Raw genomic sequence first — 8,779 nt, 5'->3', positions numbered from 1 at the left:
TAATATTTCAGCTTTTATCTTTTTTTATGCTAGCATATAGGAGACATTTTGCTTGCCAGAAATATATTTCTATGATATGAATATGAACTATTTGGTTCTATCTTACCATTCTCTTGCTAACCTCGACGTTGGCATCAATGTTTTACGTCCTTTCCGCTTCGTGCACTGCAAACAAGAGAATATATTAGTAAGTCATTTCACAAACTTTAAATGACAAGAAGCCCCAACGTCCTTCGCTGAAATTAAAAGATTATAAAAATTCTAAAACAGAAAAGCTCATTTGGTGCTGATGGACTTTAAGACAGAATTCTGATAAGTGTTTCTACTTAATAAGTAATGACGTTAGTGATTATCTATCTACTGCATCACTGTCACGAAGAATCTTTCCAGACAGATTAAAGTATGAAATTGTTAAACATCTTTATAAGAAAAGTGACAAAGAACACTTCCACAATTTTCGTCTTTTCCAAAATATTCGGCAAAGTAGTGCACTCAAGAGTAGTCCCACATTCAAGTTGGAACAATTTACTTAGCACACCACAGTTTGTATTGTAGAAGGATTACTCGTCTGAGAATGCTATTTACACGTTCACAAGCCTTAAATAATAAAATATCGCCAGTTGATATTTTTTGTTATCTTTACAAGGCGTTTGGTAGCGTAGATTTACTGTCTTAGGACAACGTAACGTTTTGTGATATTGATGACTTTATACAAAATTGGTTTGAGTCATACTTAACAAACAGAATGCATCAAATTGTGCTGATTGATTCAAACAGTGTTGGAAGGAGAGAAAATATTAGTAACTGGGGAGAAATCATGAAGGAAGTCCCACAAGGTTAAATTTTGAGTCCAATCCTATTTGTTATATACATTGCCTGACAAAAGAACTGAAGCATCTAGAAGGGGAGGAGGAAACAGAATGAGACTTCAAGCGTTAAAAACATTGTGAAATTATTTCAGTGATTACAGAATCGAGTCAAATTTAGAAAGGACATAGCAGTAGAAATCCACTTATCAGTATGACCTTGCACGCTCTCTGGCTTGGATGCATGCATTGATTCGGTTGAGAAGGATATCACAAACCAGTATATCCTCTTCTGAGGCAAACTGGATCATAACTGTTGTAACTGCTCCTTGATATCCTCGATACTGACAGAGGAACAGAGTTGATATTGGTGCTAGTCCTACGCGTGTTCTATTGGGGTGAGACCACAGGAGTATCTCAGCATCACACACACAATTCATAGAGGCATGTGCCGTGTGTGGACGAATATTGTCCTATTGTAAAACAGCACCATGATAATATCACATGAGAGATAACACATCAAGACACAAAATGACAATAATGCACTGTTGTGTCCCCAGATTTCCCTCAATTACTACCATACGCGATCGGAAGGTGTGCCTAATAACTTCCCAACACCATGATGCCAGGAGTAACACCTTCATGCCTCTCCAGAAGATTGGAAGAAATGGGAGCTCTTCCAAATTCACCACCATATTCCCCTGATGATGGTCATCCAGCGTACAACTGGGATTCATTGCTGAACACAATACGATGCCATTCATCACCAGTCCATGCGTCTTGGTCAGGCCAGCACTCCAAACACAGCTGTTTGTTTTGTTGTTAACGGCAGCCTACACATGGGATGGTAATTTCCTAATCTGACTGTTATTAGTCTCTGACCAAAAGTGCAGGATGACACAGAATGCTGCAGGGATTCCATTACTTGTACTTGGATGGCAGGTGCAAATGTGAAAGGGCTACGACATGCTTGGTGGACAGTACAGTGATTCCCCGCAGCAGTGACCCCATGTTGTTAGCCAGAACCTTGACAGTGAGTATGTATGTTACCATGTAGTCCAACAATTGGGTCACTGTCACATCCAAATGCTCCACAAATTTGGAAATCGCAAGATTAGATTAGATGGCCAAATAGAGACTCACAATGAGACCCTTTTTAAACTCCGACACGTGCTAATCAAGCTGTCTGATATGAGTATGCAGCTTCTTTGTGTCCTTCAGTGATCACTCAAGAGCTACCGCTATTCACATCCCTTATATACCCCACTAGTCCTGGTAAGTCTTGTAACGAGAGTTTACTGTTAAGACCCACAGTGGGCGTTGCACACTGTAGTGAATGATGATTCACAAGTTGAAGAAGAGAACAATTTATTCACTCTTCAAGTTCGCAGATAAGTTTAGTTCTAACAACTGAAAGATCGTTTGTGATCACCTGAGAAGAACAAAATCAACATTCACTGGCATAATACCAATTACAAGTGAAGCCTCATTCCGAGTGGTTCTGGAGCATGGGGGCCATGCTGTGTGGAGCACTGTGAACCAGTGTGGAGATGGTGAGGTGGAGAGTGGATTGTCCAGGCTGGTTTCAGCGAGTTCCAGTTGATGTGTTACGAGTGTAGCCAGCTCCTGACCTGGAACTGAGTGAACAGTTGAAAGACAGAAGCATATCCATGACCACGTGATGTGTAGATGGTACTTGTTTCCTCGATAGCAGCACCGCCAGTTTCCTGATGCATGCACTGCTCATAAACATGACTGGTACCATCTGTTCGCCTGTGTAACAGACGGTGTAAAAACAAATTTTTAAGCAACAGACTCTTCGAACACCTTATTGTGTTCATCACATGCGATGCCCATGTGGCATTAGTAAATAGTCTCCATAGCAGAGACATCTGTGGGCAATGAGTAAGCAACCCACAGGGAGAAGACGTTATGTTGGAAGCATAGCATTGTCGACCTACGGCTGAATTATTGAACCCTTTCTCCCTGAAGAAGGATCTGGCGAAGCTATCTCGATGAAAACCATGGATCCTCTATCCTTTCTCTGGTTAGGAGAGACGGCGAAGCTGGTGAGGAAGAGCAATGCTTACAGATGTCTACAGGAGTGGTGCTTCCCATGGGCGATGTGAGTGGTCTAAGAAGATGGGGAGTTTGGGTTGACTGTGACCCAATCCCTGATCCTGGGACCCGAGATTGTGGAGCGGTTGATACCAAGCTGTGGACGAACTAGGCTGTAAAGGAATGAGAAAGTGCAGGAGAGGTAATGGCGGCGTGGAATCCAAACCGGCAAGAGCAGGCTCGATGACCAGGTAGTGCCATGGTGCGAGGAAGCTGAGGGTGGCAGCAGTGCCGAGCACTGGGGCCACAGGGAGACTGAGCTTGATCAATGTGGGTGCCAGGAGCATGGCGGTGCTGACGACGGATGAGGTGTCAGAAGACACTGGCGAAACCTGAGGTCAGTAGTCACCAGCTAAGAGAAAGCATGGGAGGCGTGAGGGGCTCGGAAGGGCTGCTGTAGACGCGCAATGGTGTGCATGAGAAGTGCAATGGCGCACATTAGATCCGTGTTGGTATGTGCTGGGAGCGCGATGGAACACTTTGGGCGCGTGGCAACGTAGTATGTAACCTGGAGGGCACATAGACGCCACGAAGAAGGAACGGAAATAGAAAAAGGAGGGGAGAAATATGAGTGGCGGAAACGGCCGCCGGCGAATATAAAGTCGGCAAGGGCATGGGAAGAAGTTGGTCAAAGAGGTCAGGGGGCGGTGGGAAGGTCGTTGCTGTAACAGGCACAGGAATACAGGAAAGACGCAGGCCAAAATGATGTCCAGGATGACGGGAAGGCCGTCGCCACGTCGTGCATTGGAGCATGGGAGCAACCGAACTGAGGGAGACCAGGCCTTACATAAGAACACAAAATGGCTGGAGGAAGGCTAGGGGCGGAGAAAGGATCGTCGTCTTTGCGTCCATAAGAGTATGGAAAGAATCTACATCACAGAGAATGTGTGTGTTGATGGGAAGTAGAGCCATGTATTGCAGTGCTGTCTCGAGAGATGGAGATCGACCATGGCTGTGTCAGCTAGAAGTGGTAGTGCCTGCTGATTGATAACATTATGCTCGATTATGGGACAACAGTATCGCATTCAGCTGTAGCAGAAATGAGGAACGATACTGGGACTGCAGGCTGCACACTCAGCGGCAGTGAAGATGTAGCACCACCCTGGGAAGGGAGAGATGGCTATGGCAGCACTTAGCTGAAGGCCCAGGAAACGAGGAGCGTTGGACGCGGCAGGAAAAGGGCAGCAGCTAGGCGGCAGTCGAGTTGGGAAGCTGTGCGCAGAGAGCCGACCATGGCGTCATTGTCCTAGACGCAACCTCGGGCGCGGCAGGAGATATTCATGTGGTGACATCGGTGCCAGTGGATATTGTGTTCCACCGCCATGAAGGAGACTGGCTACGGCTGCATCCTCATGGCATAGCCACAGGAAGACGGAAGCAGAGTCGGACAAGTGACCAGAAGGGGTGGCGAGCAGGCGTCTGCCGATGTCTACTGCAAAAAGAATACAGGGGTTTCGGAGGAGCCGGATAATGCGTCTTGGGCTGTGCCACCCCCATGAAGAAGGCCAGCCTGGCCGCAACCTCATGGCAAAATCGCGAAGTGGAGTGGCACTAGCATGACTAAATGGAGAGAGGCGTGGTGGGCAGGCAGGACAAAAACAGCTCATGGACCCCAGAGCTGCAGTGTGTGGACTCGGACCCTGGATGTCCAGACGATGCCAACCATGTGAGACGGACCAACTTTGGCTACAGTGGACGGAGCAGTTGGGTATTGCAGGTGGTGAGTGGCAGAAAGGCAGAGGACGAGACACAAACAACTTACGGTATTCAAGTCCACAAACATGCAAAATGTACACGCAGCATGAAAGTCGTTGCACACACGAAGTATCCAACCTGAGCAATAAAATTATGTTTCCTGTAATGAGATGAGAGTTTAGCCAAAATGTCTTTATCCTCGTTGCCAATATTATAATGAGAGTTCGTCCTCGTGGTTACTGTTAAAACCCACTGAGGATGATGCACGCTGTAATGAAGCCTTAGGCGCGTGCAGGCAGGGATTTGGCATCGGAGGTGTGTCAAGTGGTTGCTGCCCTACAGGCGGCTAAGGCTAAGACGCATATTTTCTCTGTTAAAGGACATTTTAAAAATTCTCTGTAATTGACGACGGGTGTCACCGAGGGTTTTGCCAAATTGGGGAGTCTTAGAGAGATCCTTTGGCATTTTATTCACACATGTTTCAATGTTACTCTCCTCTGTGATCACGCCACAGGAGTGCATAAAACAGGAGCGCTGAAAAAGAATAAGCACCCTCATTTGCTTTGGATCACGTTCAAATTTCATCGAATGGTTCTGAACGGTACCTAGTGGTTCCACCCTGTCTACGAGAGCAAAAATTGCGGTCGCGCTGCACTCCAAAGGGGCACTATCACGTTCAGTGGGGATGAAGGCCCACAATGTCCACAGAGAAGGGCTGAAACGTCAGGGAGATTTCAGCAGTATCAAAGACAATCAAGTACGACCTCGTGTTGCTCATCACACTGCAGACTGTAGTTTGCGAGAGCGAAATGCGTGGGAATCAACGTCTCAAGGAAGGGGGTGCTATCACTGGCGACCTTCATGCCATCTGCTATGGCAGTGTGTCTGATATGTTTTACTCGGTCACTCATAAGAAAACTGCACGATTTCAACGCTGGGCGTCGCATTTCTGACCCCCATCCCTGAAGTGTCAGAAGACGGGTAAGATCGTAAGAGGGGCTATTACAACCTTCCCATCGTATGACACGTCCACGGTCGGTTGGACAGAACTGTGGTGAAATTTGGTGCCAATGTGACATCATTAACCCACTCTACATGTCACATTAACTTATGAGTTCTAACTTCTCAGAGTAGGATGTTTGTTAGTGTCCTCAAATTTTACCAAAAAAAAATACTCTCCAGTCTTTCGTCTGTCTGGAGACGCCCTGGACAGCGGTGGTATACCAACCTGATTGTCGCCAGCCATACGCCTCGGCAACATGGACTGCCGGTCTTGGGTGCAGGACTAATTTGCTTGTAATTTGCGGCATCCTTACCGCGCAGCGGTGCATCGACGATAGTCTACGCTCCGTTTTGTTGCCCTTCATGGCAAGCCATCCTGGCATTATATTTCAGCAAGATAATGTCCGCCAGCACAAAGCGAGAGTTTCTACTGCTTGTCTTCGTGCTAGCCAAACCATACCACCGCTCTGGATTTTGACGATCTAACGAACTATTCTGACAGAATTTGGCACCATATCCCTCGGAAGGGCCTACAACAACTCAGTCAATCAATGTTCAGTCGCATAACTGCTTGCATAAGGACCAGAGGTGAATCAACGCGTTGTTGACTTGCTCACTTTTTGAAAGACTTTCTCTTGAATAAATCGTCCAATTTTTCTGAAATTGTAATAATTTGTTTGCCTGTACATGTAAATTACGTTTACCGATTTCCGTCCCATTCGGATAATTCTTTCGTGGTGCTTCGTTTGTTTTTCTTTTGTCTTAGAATGTATGAAGAACATTACACCAGTTACAGTAAAACTCTGTAATAGAGAATAATTAAATCTTGTAAATGCTCACGACCAAATGAGCGACTATATACATTTGATACTATTGCAGAATACAGTGATTACAGTTTAGTTCTTGCACTGAATGACAATCAAATATCACTTTGCATTTAACTATGAACTTTAGTACGCAGTTCTGACAAGCGACACTAGCTCGCACCTGGTGGATCTTAACTATGATGATGCTGCTGTCAGCGTGGCTGTCAACGTGGGCCATCGAAGAGTGGGGCGAGCGGCACTGCGCTCTCACCTAAGTAGGCTTCCAGCCGCGGCGTCATACCGAACCTCTTGAGGGCATGTGTTCGTCGACGTCTCTCATTCGTGGCTGCGTCTGGCAGCGACTGAACTTAGCTTGTGGTTCCGTCTTGAGGTACCCGCTTTAACATGGGACGTCACTCTTCAGACGACACCACATAATTAATATACAAGGTGTATCAAAAAGAATCGTCCGATTTAAAAAAAAATCATAACTATTATGTTGAGATATGTGCGTGAACAATATGTTGTTGGAAATAACAAACTCTCGAATTTTACGTGGTTCCCCTAGGTAGCAGTAGTGTGCGCCCATTTCAGTTCTAGTAAAAATTGTGTCGGGGCAACGGAGAGCGTTTTGTGTTACACGTTTTACGTAGTGCGTGTCACCAATAACTGTTCAGCGTGACTTTCGTACTAGGTATGGTTGGTTCCTCCTACAGCACAGAGCGTTAAACTATGGCATGAACAATTCTGAGAAACAGGTTATTTGTATAAAGGCAAATGGCAGGGCCGTGCCCGAATGTTTGACACAGACATCGAAAGCATCAGCCATGGTTTCACAAGGAGTCCACAGAAATCCGTTCTCTGTGCAGCTCGATGTCTGTCTGGCGTGTGATGCGTCGACGGTTACACATGAAACCATACAAAATTTAGCTACTGCAAGCTCTTCGTGAAGGTGACAAACAACAACGTGTAAAGTTCTGTAATCTCGTTCTTGGCATAATGGAGAATGACAGTTTTCTTCTACCCTTAGTGTTTAGTGACTAGGCAACATTCCATTTACTTGGAAAGGGGAACCATCATAATGTGAAAAATTTGGAAATTTGTGTTAAGGTCGTATGGGACCAATCTGCAGAGGTCATCGGTCCCTCAGCCTACACACTACTTAATCTAACTTAAACTAACTTACGCTATGGACAACACACACACCCATGCCCGAGGGAGGACTCGAACCTCCCACACGGACCGTGATAAGGCGCCTCAGGGCGCGCGGCTACCCCACGCGGCAATAATGTGAGAAAATAGCTCTGAGCACTATGGGACTTAACTGCAGAGGTCATCAGTCCCCTAGAACTACTTAAACCTAAGTAACCTACGGACATCACGAACATCCATGCCCGAGGCAGGATTCGAACGTGCGTCCGTAGCGGTCGTGCGGTTCCAGACTGTAGCGCCTACAACAGCTCGGCCTCCCCGGCCGGCAATAATGTGTGAATATGGGGTACAGAACAACCACATGAAGTTGTAAAACATGAGGACACTCCAAAATTTAACGTGTTTTGTGCAGTTTCACGGGAAGAGGTGTATGGTCCATGTTTCTTTGCCGAGAACACTGTTACAGGAAGCACATATCTCAATAAGCTTGAGAACTTTCTTTTCCCACGGTTGGAGACTGATTCGAACGACTTCACTTACCAACAAGATGCGGTACCGCAACACAGGCATCGGGAGCTGCGGGAATTACTTACATTACTGGCCTCCAAGGTCACCGGACCTGACCGTATGTGATTATTTCTTGTGTTTTTTTTTTTAAGAAGACTCTGTTTATATGCCTCCGTTAGCAACAACAATGAATGAACAGAGACGTCGTATAACAGCAGTTGTGGAAGCTGTAACTCAAGACATGCTCGCTGCATTGACATATGCTGTGCATCTCAAGGGGGGCATATTGAACACCAATGACAAGGTGCGAAAAAAAAAACTTTTTGAGTTTCCCGTTCATCAAAAAACAAAATTCATCGTATATGTTTACTAGTTTCAGAAATATAGACGTGCCAAATCGGATGATGCTTTTTGATACACCCTGTATTATGGTGGTCACTCGTGGTCATATAGCACCTCCTTAAGGAGTTGAGCGTTTTCACTGCACCATCACAATACATACATTCGCAAATGAAATTCATCATAAATAATCAACCACAATTTGAGAAGAACAGTGATGTCCATACGTACTACACTAGAGGAAAAAGTTATTTTTATTACGCATTATTACTGCAGTCACCGGCTCAGAAAGGAGTTCAACATGAGCAACCGAAAGTTTTGGTCATTTGTCCAAAACGTAGAGTGTTTAGTAGG

This window comes from Schistocerca gregaria, chromosome X, assembly GCF_023897955.1.
Source record: "Schistocerca gregaria isolate iqSchGreg1 chromosome X, iqSchGreg1.2, whole genome shotgun sequence".
NCBI classification, from domain to species: Eukaryota; Metazoa; Arthropoda; class Insecta; order Orthoptera; family Acrididae; genus Schistocerca; species Schistocerca gregaria.
The sequence above is the reverse complement of the archived record's forward strand: the minus strand, read 5'-3'. Positions refer to the sequence as shown.